This window comes from Phoxinus phoxinus, assembly GCF_949152265.1.
Source record: "Phoxinus phoxinus genome assembly, chromosome: 8".
Taxonomy (NCBI): domain Eukaryota; kingdom Metazoa; phylum Chordata; class Actinopteri; order Cypriniformes; family Leuciscidae; genus Phoxinus; species Phoxinus phoxinus.
The window spans coordinates 12,838,089-12,854,638 of record NC_136883.1 but is presented as its reverse complement, the minus strand read 5'-3'; positions in this window follow the sequence as shown (position 1 = coordinate 12,854,638).

The window sequence follows — 16,550 nt, the reverse complement described above, 5'->3', positions numbered from 1 at the left end:
GGAAGCAGCTAAGAGAAAAGCAGCTAACATGGGACAATGAAAAAGGTACTTCAACGCCTGATCATTTAAACTAGACCCAGTTCCGGTTGTGGGACAAACGGGGACTGGAACACAGACAAAGTGTCCCAAAAAGAAGCTGCACAGAGCCCGTGTGTACTCTCACACACAAAAACAGACTGTGACCCTGCCAAAGGGACTAATTGGAGCCAAGTGCACTGCACAAGGGACCATAGGTAACAAAGACTGCAGATGCTTGTTGGATTTAGGCTCTCAAGTTACAACGATCCCCAACTCTTTCTATTTAGAAAACCTGTCTCACCTACCTATGAATTCCTTGAATGACCTGCTTGAAGTGGAAGGAGCCAACGGCCAAAGCGTCCCTTACCTTGGCTATGTTGAGGCCACCATCAGATTCCCAAAGAGCTTGCTTGGAGCAGACATTGAGGTGCCCACGCTGGTTTTGGTTGTACCTGACATGCGCTCCACCTTGTCATCAGTGCTTATAGGCACAAATACTTTGGATGTTCTCTATGAAAAGTATTCAGATATCGCACCTCAGAACTATGAGTCTCTTCCCTACGGCTACAAAGTTGTCTTAAAGACCCTTGAAATCAGGAAAAGACAGTCTGTTGATTCCAGTCTGGGAGAGGTGAGGCTTCATAGTAGGGGCTTTGAGACTATTGCAGCCGGACAGACCAAAGTCCTTGAAGGATCAGTGAGCTGCAGGACAACTGATGTTGGAAAGTGGGTGATGGTAGAGTCACCAAAGTCATCTTCCCTGCCAGGTGGCATCCTGGTGACAGATAGCTTGGTAAGCCTACCACCGAAACTACCACGCTGCATACCAATCATGCTCAAGAATGAGTCACATCATGACATCACCCTATCTCCAAAGGCTGTAATAGCAGAGATACACGCTGTCAAGAGTGTTCAATCAGTTAAGATCCCTGACTCAGACCTTCCCACAAAACCTGACCAAAAATGTAATCTCAACTTTGACTTCACTGACTCTCCTGTACCCAATGAGTGGAAAGAGAGGATAACTGAAAAATTAAGTTCCATGCCGGAGGTGTTTGCACTGCACGAGCTTGATTTTGGTCGCACTGACAAAATAAAACACCACATAACCCTCAGTGACGAGACAACATTCAAACATAGACCAAGACCTATACACCCCCAAGATATAGAGGCTGTACGTAACCATCTCCAGCAACTCCTTGATGCAGAAGTCATCCGTGAATCAGAGTCGCCCTTCTCCTCGCCGATTGTTGTCATCAGGAAAAAGAATGGCGATGTCAGACTCTGCATAGACTACAGAAAATTGAACACCCAAACAGTAAAAGATTAATATGCCTTACCTAACCTTGAGGAGTCATTCTCTGCGTTTACCGGGTCCAGGTGGTTCTCAGTGCTCGATCTCAAATCAGGCTTCTATCAAATAGAGATGGAGGAAGCAGACAAACACAAAACCGCATTCGTCTGCCCACTAGGATTCTTCGAGTTCAACAGGATGCCTCAGGGGATAACTAACGCCCCTAGCACGTTCCAGAGGCTTATGGAGCGCTGTATGGGAGAGTTGAACTTGAAGCAAGCCCTAGTTTTTCTCGATGACCTCATCATCTTCTCCTCGACACTGGAGGAACACGAGGAAAGGTTGATGCGCGTGCTCGTCCAATTGAAAGAGTTTGGCTTGAAACTGTCGCCAGAGAAATGCAGGTTCTTCCTGACCTCTGTAAATTACCTCGGCCACATCGTGTCTGAAAAGGGCATCGAAACTGATCCAGACAAAGTAGCAGCATTAAAAACCTGGCCAAAACCAAACAACCTGAAAGAGCTAAGAACCTTGCTGGGTTTCTGCGGTTATTACCGCCGGTTCGTAAAAGACTACTCAAAGATTGTGAAGCCACTCAACGAGCTCACTGCTGGCTATCCGCCACTGAGGGAGCACACTAAAACCACAGAGAACCCTGAGAAATACTACAACCCAAAAGACCTCTTTGGTGACAGATGGACGCCTGCTTGCCAGGCAGCGTTCGACACTATAATCGAAAAACTGACAACAGCACCCATCCTCGGGTTTGCTGACCCCAAGCTCCCCTACATTTTGCATACAGATGCGAGCACCTCGGGGCTCGGTGCAGCCCTTTACCAGGAGCAACAGGGACGGAAGCGAGCTGTTGCCTATGCAAGTCGAGGTCTGTCGAAATGTGAGTCCAGGTATCCTGCGCACAAATTAGAATTCCTTGCCCTTAAATGGGCAGTAACAGAGAAATTCCAGGACTACCTGTACGGGAACACGTTCCTTGCTGTCACCGATAGCAATCCATTAACATACATTCTTACCTCTGCTAAGCTCTACGCCACAAGCTACAGATGGTTAGCTGCTCTGTCGACATTTGATTTCCAGTTACAATACAGAGCCGGTAAGCAAAATCAAGACGCGGATGGGCTGTCCAGGCGTCCCCATGGCAGATTACCTGATGACATATCATCACAAAATGAGTTGGAGAGGATACAACAATTCACAAAAAGACACTTGTCAGAGGCTGATTATGCACATCTGGATGAAAACACCATCAAAGCTATCTGTGAGAAGCACGTGGTTCGCCAAGTGATCAACAATCACTCTGGAGAAACATCACCCAGCACCACCTTGGTTGTGTCACTTGCCCATCATCCAAAGGCTCTCCCACAAAGCTTTGAAGAAGAGGATCAGCTTGGTGGCTTACCTATCATCCCCTCATTAGCACCAGCTGAATTAAGAGACAAGCAAAATGCTGATCCCTGCATCCGTGAAGTACTCAGGCAAGTGGAGTTAGAAGAGAAACCCCCACCATCCTTGAGGAAGGAACTTCCTGAGCTTGGTCTCTTATTAAGAGAGTGGAACAAACTTAAGGTCTTAAATGGCGTCTTGTATCGCAAGCGGCAAGAGGGTGCTCAGACGCACTACCAGCTTGTGCTCCCTGAAGCCCTGAGATCTTTAGTCCTCAAGAGCCTCCATGACGACATGGGCCACATGGGTGCAGAGCGCACCCTAGATCTCGTCCGGAAGTGTTTCTATTGGCCCAAAATGTCAGTCGAGGTGGAATCTAAGGTCAAAACCTGCAACCGCTGCATACTACGTAAGACTATGCCCGAGAAAGCCGCACCACTCGTCAACATCATCGTTACAAGACCACTCGAACTTGTGTGCATGGATTTCCTCAGTGTGGAGCCGGACTCCAGTAACACTAAAGACATTCTGGTCATTACCGACCATTTTACGAAATATGCAGTGGCCGTCCCGACCCCAAATCAGAAAGCCAGGACAGTGGCCAAGAGCCTGTGGGACCACTTTTTAGTCCATTACGGCATCCCTGAAAAACTCCACAGTGACCAAGGTCCCGACTTTGAGTCCCCAACAATAAAAGAACTGTGTGAGCTCATTGGCACTCAAAAGATAAGAACTACCCCATACCATCCGAGAGGGAACCCTGTAGAACGTTTCAACAGGACCCTGCTCAACATGTTGGGGACCCTCGAGAATCAGAAAAAGAGTCACTGGCGGGATTACGTCAAACCATTAGTACACGTTTATAATTGTACTAAAAACGAGACAACTGGTTTTACCCCTTACGAGCTAATGTTCGGGCGTCAGCCAAGATTGCCAGTTGACCTAGCCTATGGCCTACCAGTCAATCACCAGCCAGGCTCACACTCGCAATATGTTCGCAACCTGAAATCCCAACTCGAAGACAGTTACAGAGTAGCAACTGAGAATGCTAAAAAGACAGCCAGTCGCAACAAAGCGAGGTTTGACAAGCATGTTGTTGACTCCACGTTGAAGGAAGGCGACAGAGTCTTGGTTCGAAACGTCCGCCTTAGAGGCAAGCACAAGTTGGCCGACAGGTGGGAGTCCGATGTGTACGTTGTCCAGAGACAGTCTGGAGACGTCCCAGTGTATGTTGTGAGGCCTGAGACAAGAGATGGTCCACAAAGAACTCTTCATCGTGATCTGCTGCCATGCGTTTTCCTTCCTGTGACCTCAATCGAAAGTGAAACTAACCCGTCAAAGGCAGTGAGACGACCAAGAACTCGACAACATCCTAAAAATGACAGTTCAGATGGAGCTGATGGGGATGAATCCCAATCTGACTCTGAGGAATATCACTATGATGGACAAAGAAACCTAAGAGTGGAAATACTAGGGTTTGACCCGACCCCTGAACCCATAGAACACTTACCAGAAAGGATTGAACCTGAACCCTCCAAAGAGTTGACTGCTGTTAAGCAAAATCCTTCAGACGTAGCCAAAGCTTTTCCTGAGGATGTTCCAGTAGAGACTTGTGACATGAACTTACCTGATCCTGTAGACTATGACCTACCTGATCCTGCAGACCATGACTTACCTGATCCTGCAGACTATGACTTACCTGATCCTTCAGACTATGACTAATGCCTAGTTCACACTACAGGATTTTAAGCCTGATTTAAGCCCGATTTGCAAATCGTTGAGCTCGCCGACAGGTCGGGTTGTTATCGCGTGCAAATCGCGGGGGATTAGCGGCCGATGAACGCTCGCCAATCTGTTAGTATGAAAGAGCCAACAACGCATCAAAGACGCTCGCAGACGCCTCGCGGACGCGTCGCCGAGCCCAGAAAAATATCTAGCATGCTAGATATCTGGAGCTGTCGCACGACTCAACCACATGTGATGCCATGAGCTACAGCCAATCAGAGCAAGGCATGGGTTGAGGTCACTGGGAAAATACCGTTTATATACTGTCTATGGGATTTTTTATTTTATTTTTTCAGAGCAAATCATCGCGCAAACAGTTTGCAGCACTAATTTCTTTCTGACGTCCATATTCAAACAAAGACTCGCGTGTTGTGCACTTGTGTTCTTCTTCGCTGGGTAGTGGCGCGCGTGCTGTATTGCGTCATTTCCGGTTCGTTTTATCGCGTGATTTCTTCGTGATAAAACGTGGTTTGTAGACAAGATAGAATCGTTGGCTGACAGAGTTGTTGTCACCTCGTGTAGTGAGTTACCTCCTGTTGCGGATCAATCACGTTGTGTCGTGTGGTGTGAACAGCTCAACAACTTGAACACTCCTGATTTCACAGAGAGCAAGTCATGTAGTGTGAACTGCACAGTTCAGCCCAACGTTTTAAAATCCTGTAGTGTGCACTTGCCTTTACCTGATCCTGCAGACTATGACTTACCTGATCCTGGAGAGAGCAGCTCAACGGCTGAGCAGGAAGCTGAAAATCTACCTGAGGGAGACCTGGATAATGTCCATCCTTCTACTCAACCTGCACAGGAGGGCAAAGAAAACACAAGTGTTATGGACCAAACTGACATCCAGACAGAAGGTGACTGTTCTAGAAGACCTATCAGAGACAGAAAAGTGGCTAAAAGACTGACTTACCCTGAGCTAGGGAATCCGTTGGTTACAATAGTTCAGTCTTTATTTCAAACCTTGAGTGATGTGTTCACAGATTCCCTTAAAGAGCCTAGCTTTCCAAAAAACCCTAGAGTTATGACAGTATAGATTCAGAATGCACAGGGACGTGCATTAGGTAAAGAGGGGAGGATGTAACCCATGTTAAAATATGACATAAATAAGAATAAATAGTTTAAAAGCTGCATAAACAAGTTTGAGAGTTAAGTGATTAATTTAATGTAAGTTAATTCATCCGAGTTAATTAAAAATATTAAAACAACAATTTAATGCTTAAGATAAAAAGTATGCTGACAGAAAATGAATTTAAGGGACTAGTGACGCTAGACGCAGCACCTGAGTGACGCTGCAGGAGAGAGCAGAGGATAAATCGGAGAGAACGAGCTGTGATTAATAAGTGGAGAAAAGAGTGAAAAAGTTGATTTTGCAGTTAAAAAACTTAACTTGTCTGGTCGGGAACTGACAGGGATTTTATGAGAACTAAGCCACACCGGTTTTGGTGAGTTTGTGTTGTTTTCTTGCATTTTGCCATGTTATATCTTTTTTTTTTTCTCTGGCAGAGAGCTAACACTAAAAACTTAGCTGTTTACAAGGAAATGCTTTGCCATAAACTGCTTACCAGTTAATATTTTGGGTTTATGAAAACTGTGAATGTTATAAAAGTGAATGTATGCTTTGTAAATGAAGATGTGTGCGGTAGTTGTGTGAGAAACGGAGCCGTGAGTTAAAAGAGGCCGCTCCGCCGCCATTTTAGAGGTGAAAAAGCAGCGTAGCAGTAACGTTACAACTCAGAGACTGAAACATTCATTTGTGTAATTTGAGGATCTAAAAAGAGATTTATTGTGTTTATGACCTGTTACACAGGTCAGGTTTTTTGCTTGGTTTGAAGCTCGGTCGGAGCGAGGATTGGTCTGCAGTGTGCGGGTGCGCACGTGCGCAGACGGGATTCAAGATGGCGAGCCAGACCCAGACTTTCAATTCATCTTCTCCATCGCATCAGTGAGGAAATCTTCTGCGTATGGTGACTCGCTGCCAGAGTGGTACGAGTATCAGAAATTGTTTTTGAATCGAACTGGAAACTGATTGAACTTTCGTTTTGGACTGAATCGAACTGAAACTCTTCATTGAACTTCATTGAATAATTGAACTCACTTTTGGACTTGAACCTGAATTTAAGGTGTTATACTTTTCATTTTCATATTGAGTTCATATGTTTGAATGTGACTTGAAATACTTGTGGTCCACTTTGATTTGATTATGTAAATTGAAGGCATTTTTATTTTACCTGTGAAAGAAAGGAAAAAGAGTTAACTCAGGAAGAAAAATAGGAATTCTAAAAATAGGTGCAACCTAGAAAAAGACTGGTCTAACTTAGATTAGTCTGATTAAAATAGCTTAGGTGAACTAAAGAACAAAAAGAGGGTGAAATACTTATTTTCTTTTCATTTATTATATTTACCTCCATTTTAAGAACCTGCAGGGTATTTTTGGTTCGTGTACTGTGTATTCTATGTGTGTTTGCATTCAGTAAATTGCCGGCCTTTTGTATAAAAAGCAACGGTCTCTGGTGTAATTTTTTTTTTTTTTTTTGCTCCCCACTCCTTAGAGCCTAGAACTGGTCCAGTGGCGCAATAAGTGGTGTGATACCGGTGCTACATTGGTCCAGGAGGACCATTGTCCTGCAGAGTTTAGCTCCAACCCTGAAAAAAACTCACCTGATTGTAGCCTTAGTGATCCTGAAGACATTGATTAGCTTGTTCAGGTGTGTTTGATTAGGGTTGGAACTAAACTCTGCAGGAGAGTGGCCTTCCAGGACCAACGTTCCCCACCCCTGCTCTAGATGTTGAAGTGCTGTATGTAAAAACAAAGATACAGCATAGTCCACAGCTATATTTGATCTATATGCAAATTGTAGTGGATCAGTAAAGACAGGAATGCAGTTGTTAATATATGATTTCACAAGCAGTTCAAAGCACTTCATTATCACAGAAGTTAAGGCTACAGGTCTAAAATCATTCATACAGTTGTTTTCTTAGGCACAGGAATTATGATTGATTTTTTAAAATAATTTGGATATAATCAGTAACTTCTTCAGTGTACTCATGCAAGGTAACAGAATCACTAAAAACTGACCAGTCAGTAGAATCGAAACAATCTTGCAACATAAGCTCACCTTCAGCAGTCCAGCGCTGTACTGTCCTCACAGTGGTTTTCTCCCTCTTTATCTCTGACATATACACAGGAGCAGCAGTACAGAGGAATTATCTGATTTCCCAAAGTGCGGCCGTGGGACAGATTTATAAACTCCCTTGATGGTTGAATAACAGTGATCAAGAGTTTTGTTGCCGCTGGTTACACAGCTGACGTGTTGATAATATTTTGGTAGCACTGACTTCAAATTACAATGATTGAAGTCCCTGGCTACTATGGAGAGGGCTTGCGGGTGCAGCCTCTCGCACCTGTTGACAGCATCACAGAGCTCATCCAGGGCTGCCTTGGCGTTAGCTTGGGGAGGTATGTATACTGCAGTGAGTAAAACTGATGGAAATTCTCGTGGTGCGTAGAACGGGCGCTTTTATCCAAAGCGACTTACAAATGAGAACAATAGAAGCAGTTAAACTATAGGACAACAAAATGCAAGTGCTATGACCCTTCTCAGTTTAATCTTTTTTTTATAAATAGAATAGAAGAGAAAGTGTTAGTATTACTGGATCAAGTGCTGCGGAAAAAAATGCGTCTTCAGCCGTTTCTTGAAAATGGCTATGGACTCAGCAGCTCTGCTCTTGAGTTAGGCAGATCATTCCACCAGCAGACAACAGTCCTGGTAAAGGTCCGAGAAAGAGATTTTGTGCCTCTTTGAGATGGCACCACAAGATGACGTTGGCTTGCGGAGCTCAAGTTTCTGGATGGCACATAAGTCTGAAGTAATGAGTTTAGGTGGGAGCAGAGCCAGTGGTTGTTCTGTAGGCAAAGTCAGTGACTTGAATTTGATGCGAGCTGCAACTGGCAACCAGTGCAACTGGCAGTACCATTTTGTGAGGAGAGGAGTGACGTGTGCTCTCTTCGGCTCGTTAAAGACCACTCTAGCTGCAGCATTCTGGATCAGTAGCAGAGGTTTGACCGAGCAAACTGAAGACCAGCCCAGGAGAGCATTACAATAGTCCAGTCTGGATAGAACAAGTGCTTGGACAAGGAGTTGTGTAGCATAGTAAAGGCCTGATCTATTTTAAATGAAAGTTTTCAATATTCTCGAAAAAATTTCAGTTTTCCCACTGCGTATAGCTACGCAATATGAAGTGAACGTTCTCGAAAGGGAACACAAGCAGTTCTGCACGTTCATGTTCTTCCACCAACAAATGGAACGTAACTGTCTGTTTTAGTGTGTGCACAAGAATAAATCTATAATGTTATGCCGGTTTATGCAGTTAATTCGTTACATTTATATATACAAATTTATATTTTTTCTGAGACCTCAAAGCGCTTTACATAGAAGCGGGGAATCTCCTCAACCACCACCAATGTGCAGCATCCACTTGGATGATGCGACGGCAGTCATATTGTGCCAGAACGCTCACCACACACCAGCTTACTGGTGGAAAGGAGACGGTGATGAAGTCAATCAGTATAAGGGGATGATTAGGAGGCCATGATGGACAGAGGCCAAGGGGCATATTTTGGCCAGGATGCCGGGGTTACACCTACTCTTTTTACGAAGGACATCCAGGGATTTTTAATGACCACAGAGAGTCAGGACCTCGGTTTAACGTCTCATCCGAAGGACAGTTGCTTCCTGCAGCATTAATGAGAGATCATATAAAAGGGAAACAAAACATTCTGCAGATGATATTTAATGTTGTGTCTGCTGGCTTTATTTCTTCAACAGCTTAAATTTTAACACACTTTCATGTGATACAGTTGCACGTTTATTTTCACGCACCGCTTACTTCGCCTATATTGAGACTTTTCTCTGCAATTCGCAGTCTTTAAATCCATTTAATTTGTGCGGTCATTGATGGAAATTTCGGTTTGCTTATAGTAGTACTTGTAACAATATAGAAAGAACACAAAGTCACCCCAGTTTTGTGTTGTGTATGTCTGCGTGGTGGTGCAACTATAGTACAGTACTTGTGTGACAGCGACCCGGGTTCGAATCTAGTCCGTAATGGTTCCTACATTCAATATACATATATCTGTTCTCCTAGTCTCACTGATGTTCTCCTCATAAGCGAGTTACAGGTATAATGGGGGGTGTCAGTAATGGCTGTGCCATTATTTATAACGATTACTTTATTGTAGCCTATCATTGATTCATTGGTACACTTCAAGTTTACTTGAAATGCCATTCCAATGTATTTTAAAATCTCTAAACGTTTATTATCAGTATAATATTAATGTATGTTCAACACTCCTACAAGTGTAATTAAATTGCAATTGTAATATCACCAAAATACATTTGAAGTTTGTGCTGAAAATTCTGCATTTCAAAACTTAAATACAAAAGTATTTTTAAAGTGTACTTAATAGTTCCACTTTAGCACAAAGAAGTATATTAAATACAACTTTAGTTGAACTTTAGCACCGCTTTGCATTTAGTACTAAATTAATTGTTCCAATTTAGCAGACTTTAAGCATACCAATTTAGGCCCTGTTTACACGAGAACGCTCGCGGGTGATAACGTAATTTTTTTTTTTTATCGGATGTACCTTTCGTTTATACGGCGACGCCGTTTTGGGGGAAATCTTAAAAACGCTCCACCATCGCGTTACCGTCTAAAGGGTAAAACCGGTAAAACCGCAAAAGTCTGCTAGACAGTGAAGGCATCGCGTACGTGTTTACGTCACAGGCATGCGCCAGTACAGGAAAATAACAAAACATTATCAAACTAAAATATAGCATTAATTTCATTGACAAAAAAATAATAATTCTGAGTGACACGCGAAGAGCACCGAGGGTTAAAACAGCAGCTTTACCGTATTAAACATGAAAAACTGTTTTAGCGGCTCTTTCACTTTCAGTGCTTCACATTGCCACCTAGCCGCCTGGAGTGCACACTACATCGAATTTCACACACTTTTGCGTCACCATATGCCATCAATGTGTACTTACGATGGGGAATTGTTTCATTTGGACGATGGGGAATTGTTTTAATTTGGACTCTGTGCATGCTCTTTGAAACAGTGACCGTGAACCTGGTTGATATGACTGTCAGACAAAAACGGTTTGACCTAAAAATATCAAAATTGAAACTACTGCGGAAAGAAAAGACACCTACATCTTGGATGCCCTTGAGGTAAGCTAAAACATACCAACATTTAATTTCAAAGTGAACTATCCCTTTAATGGTAGGTACATAACATGTCAAAAGTCAGTTTCCTCAGGATGAGATCAGACTTGCCTGTAGTTTTTAAGAGGTCATATAGATGTCCTTCCTACAGAAAAGTTATTTTCAGTCCTTGGCTAATGGCATTACTGCCTCCAAAGGGAATCAAGGAAATATGTCCTCTGGTAAGCAATCCAGGAGTAACATAATAGCATAAAAATCCTCTACAAGAAAAAGAAATACAACAAATCACCTCCTCATCCATAAACAAACAATCTATTTACAAAAAACAGGTCTCCAACTAAATCAAAGATATTAAAACATGAAATAACATTACTACATTTGGGCTGCAAACAAACAGTTTCCCAAACCAGGATTTTTCAAAGCTAGCAGCCAACAGCATGCAAATCACACTGGATGTAATTATTCTTCTGGTACTTCCCCTTTTTATACTGAACATGGAGTGCTACTAGTGACCCCTAGTGGCTAGGATGAACATAGCCCTCAGAAAAGATAGCATGCCTTGTAACAGGCTGTGACTGTTACAATGTACCATACGATCACTGAACATGCACTGGTAGTAAGTAATTGTGTTTTTGAGGGGGTTGGAAGTGTTTAAGATTTCCCCCCTTCCAAAAATGTAATCCCTGAATCCCTTTATTTAGACAGCTGAACAACAAACTACTGACATTTTCAAGAGAATCAAGGGGCTCTTTCATTGAATAAAAAGAGAACTTTGTGAAAACGGTGACTCATACAGCCACTCTTACTGTAGTATTACATAACTTCACTTTTTCCAAAGCTACTGCACGAACCTCAGGTCATAGATATGCTCCTTACTATCTGTTAGTTTTATTATTAATTCATTATGTTCAAACTATGGCTCTGCAGAATGCTTGTTTCTGATTGGTTTACATACATTTCAATGTGTTTAATTTTAAATGTATTACACTTCAAATTATTTAAATGTTGCTAATGTTACCACATTTTAAGAGTCATAAAGCTTGTATACAAATTACAAACCAAATAACCAAAAAGTTTTTTTTTTTTTATAGCACAGCAATTTCAGAAGCTGAGTAGCCGAAATCTACTCTGAGTAGAGTGAGTCTCCACCAGCCCAAAATAAGGAACACCAAATAAGGTTTGTGACTGTAAGTCATGTATATGACTAAAACAATCCTACTCAATAGCTGCCTACATTTGAATAAGAACTCACTTCTTGACCATTAAAAAAAGTATGTTTTATATAGTATGAATGTGTGTAGTGTGAGTGTGAGTGTGAGTGAATTTCAGACGCATTCCATCTGCCATTGTCATGTGACATAGTCAATTCTTTTGCTTCACAGCCAATTTTAACTTCTCTCTTTTTTCGTCATGGGATAATAAAGTGTCAATCAGATGCACACTTCAGAATCTTGCCAAAATTAGTAGATCATACAGGTACATTTTGCCCTCTGTTTTATGAATACTGTGAATTCGAACATACACACTGTTTTTTTGCCTTTTATATACATGTAGTAGGGCAGTAGGCATATTCCGGTGCAGGAAATCTCTCTCTCTCGCGCGCGCACTCTCTCTCTCTCTCTCTCTCTCTCTCTCTCTCTCTCTCTCTCTCTCTCTCTCTCTCTCTCACACACACACACACACACACACACACACACACACACACAAAGAGATGAATGACATAATTCTGTAATTGCAATATTCTGTCATCATAAGAGAGTCATGTGACTGAGGAACAGCTGTAGTTTTCCAATTACCGTACTACAAATTCAACAGTGAGCAATTCTAAATGTGTGTGTGTGTGTGTGTGTGTGTGTGTGTGTGTGTGTGTGTGTTCTGCGGTAAATGTGACTCAAATTTTGGCTGGAGGCATCAGCTGCATTAATGCACAGATAGGTCATGTCCTAATGGAGAGAGCAAAAACAATAAGATAGTTGAAATGCACCTTCTCAGCTGTGCTTAAGTGTCGCTGTGTTTATGTGTCATTCTATTCACAGTATTGTGTATGATTCTTGCGTATTTGCTACTTGCATACGAAGGTAGAAAAGCAACAAGACTGAGATACCTTCATCTAAAACGGCCCAGTATACAATTACAACAATGAATTTGCTTCTTTTTAAGAGCAGTGTCTGTGAAGAGTCTGTGAAACAACATTTAATTTTACATCAAAACTGATTATGATATACAACACTAACTCTGCTTTTTCCAGATAACCTCATAATAAACATTGACATAATTTTTGTTTTTAAATTGTAGCCTATTAAAGGAATAGTTCACCCAAAATTTTTAATTAGCCCAATGATTTACTACATGATTTGGCCTTTATGAACCGTCCAGAGCCCTCTGGAGCAATTTTATCATGGATGGATGCGCTGTGGACTCCCATTTTAAAGCTCGGAAGAGCCAGGACATTTTTTAATATAACTCTGATTGTATTCGTCTGAAAGAAGAATGTCATATACTCCTAGGATGGCTTCAAAGTAAGTAAATCATAGGCTAATCTTCATTTTTGGGTGAACTATCGCTTTAAATTTAATGTTTCCAGAAAGAACAGATATGTTGTGTGTATGATAAAATGTTCAGGGGGAACTCATAATGGAAAGTTAAATGAACAACAGCTGTACAGTTTATCATCACTGCCCCCTGCTGCTCATAACACACATACTGAACAATGCAACAAGAAACCTCATTAAGCTTTAACATTCAAATAAACCACTAAATCCTGTCAGATTTAAGTTATTATACATTCACATTATTTTTGTTTAAAGCATACAAAACATGCCTCAAACTGCTCTGAGCTTAGCTACATGTACCATTAAGTACAATTTCACAGAAGTAACATTTTCTCATTGACAATACATTACAGTGTTTGTTCCAAAACACTTTTGGAACCAAAACATTAATGGAAAATTTCTCTCCCTGTAGTCTCTGTGGAACGCTGTTCTTACCTCGAACACAGGCTTGGCATTGTTGCACACGGAGAGGATGGGTGATGCCATTGCGGGATAGAATGTCTCTGTTTTCCGAGTCTGTCTAATGGCAAAATTGTGTTTATCATGCACTGTGCGGTTTTCAACGTAAGCTTATAAACATTGTAGTGCTCACCAGGTCTGAATGCAGCTGCACATTGACAGACATTCAGTCAGTCGGTGGGAGCAGGCAAATATTAATACTCTTGTAGCTCAAACAGTTGAGCATGGTGGTAGCAACATCAAGGTCGGGGGTTAATTCCCAGGGAATGCATGAACTGATAAAATGTATGCACGACCTCAAAAATACAGGCTTAACTAAATTATATGGTGTTCTGGGTGGCTGCTTGGTATTTGCTTACTGGTCCAAGCGCGTCTGGTCCAAGCGTCTCCCTTTCCCTTCTGTACAGATAAAACGTTGTCAAAATAATTCCAGTTCAAATGGATGTGCGGAAGCGACAAATAAATGTGTATTATGATTTTTTAAGGCCAGAGAAGTAATTCGGTGAGGTCAATTTGTAAAGAAAGACTACACACCTGCGGTCCTGCGAACATATATCATATATATTCAAACGTGCATACCTATAGACACACATAGTAGCCTACGCATGTGCAGGCTGTCGGCGTTTTCACGGATTCACGTTTTTTAAGTTTACGCAGAGATGATAACGCTTTTCAAATTTTTTCAACGCTTGCACCTTGGAACCTATTTCAACTTATTATAACTAAACACCAGCGCACAGTGTCTGAATTCGCTCACTTGTTTTAATTCACTCTGTCGAGTGGACTATAGTAAATTATTGTATACTATATGAATAGTGAAATGAAATATATGAATAGTGAATAAGGGTTTAAGGGCACTTTCAGACACAGCTTCTAAGTGTGAACTTATATAAACAGAGTGGTGTCGATAGTATATTGCAGCAGGCTACTTTACGAATATTGCAGAGAATTGTTATTACCACTATATAACTGTTTTAATGAAAAACAGTATGTTACTGTCATAATTTGCACATTTTCTTATTTTTATTCATCTTGCTCTGTTATATTCTTATTCATTGTTATATCCTCATCTTCTTCATCTTTCTTGGATCTTCGCATTACATTCACATTTGATGTTATTTTGTTGAAATAATTATGATTCTTCTTAATTTTTGTTATCAAGTCAAGTCATCTTCATTTATATAGCGCTTTTAACAATGTAGATTGTTTCAAAGCTGCTTTACAGAGATAAACGTATAATTTAAGGTAACAGATTTTTTGGCTTTATAGCGGTTCTTGAATAAATGTTATTTTCCAGCTAAAGTTAGTTTTGATTGATTCACTTCCGTCGAAGTGATAATTTGTTATTAAATTAGGGGCCGCTAAGACGACACCGTTTTTCTCTAAACAGACTTTAAACGCGAACCTGTGATAAACGCTGATGACGCTCACGTGCGCATCAAGATTTAATTCTATAGTTATATGCGTTTGAATATACTGTATATGCGCAGGTTTGTAATTCCCTGCAAACCATGCCTAATGCCTAGTTCACACTACAGGATTTTAAGCCTGATTTAAGCCCGATTTGCAAATCGTTGAGCTCGCCGACAGGTCGGGTTGTTATCGCGTGCAAATCGCGGGGGATTAGCGGCCGATGAACGCTCGCCAATCTGTTAGTATGAAAGAGCCAACAACGCATCAAAGACGCTCGCAGACGCCTCGCGGGCGCGTCGCCGAGCCCAGAAAAATATCTAGCATGCTAGATATCTGGAGCTGTCGCACGACTCAACCACATGTGATGCCATGAGCTACAGCCAATCAGAGCAAGGCATGGGTTGAGGTCACTGGGAAAATAGCGTTTATATACTGTCTATGAAAAAAAAAAAAAAAAATCCAGAGCAAATCATCGCGCAAACAGTTTGCAGCACTAATTTCTGTCCATATTCAAACAAAGACTCGCGTGTAGGGCAGGGCAACCACCCAGTAGAGCATTACAATAATCTAGCCTTTAGGTCATGAAGTTCATGACGCATCAGTTATGTACATTTGGGTTTTATGTTATGTTTATCTTACGTTGTTACATTTTTATTTTATGATTATTACCTTCTTTTATGTTAATTAGGGAGGCATCGAATCCAGGATTTGGTTTCGGGCGAATATTGGGTTTTTTAACAGGGTTCGGTTTCTGCCGAACCTTATACTTTTTTTCCACCGAACCAAACCCTAGGCTTGCAATACGCGCGCTACGATGGTCGACGTCACTCCGTTGATTACGGGAAGGTGTTTACGTAGTGTAACAGGTTTTGTCAGGAAGAAAAAATAGGGATACCGGTAGCTCACAGCTAAAGTTATTGCAGAGGCCAGACAGATTCACGTAGGCGATTGGCATCTTACAACTCGCACTTTATTCCCCAATCGAACTCGAGTAACTGTCTGTCACACGTTCTACCATCCACAGCGTTACTTAGTAAACAAAATAAGCTAAAAATGAGCATCAAACTGGAATAACCCGCATACATGGGGTATCGAGGCCCATGCAATACCCTCTTAAGGCCCAAGCTGTTTTTGTACATGCATTTTTTTATTTCTCTTTGCTATTTGGGGTTATTGGAACCTAATTAGAATAAAAATTAAGTATCATCTTTTGATATGATGTACTTCTAGAGAAAAATTATGTCCACATGTGGATTCATGGTCCGAATTTCCATAAAACACAATAAAGTCACCTTTATGTAATAGAATGAAAAACTCTTTATTTCTGCTTCGAACACAGCAGTTTTTTCCTGACTGTTTTTTATGTATTAATAACACATACACACATATTTTTTGAACAT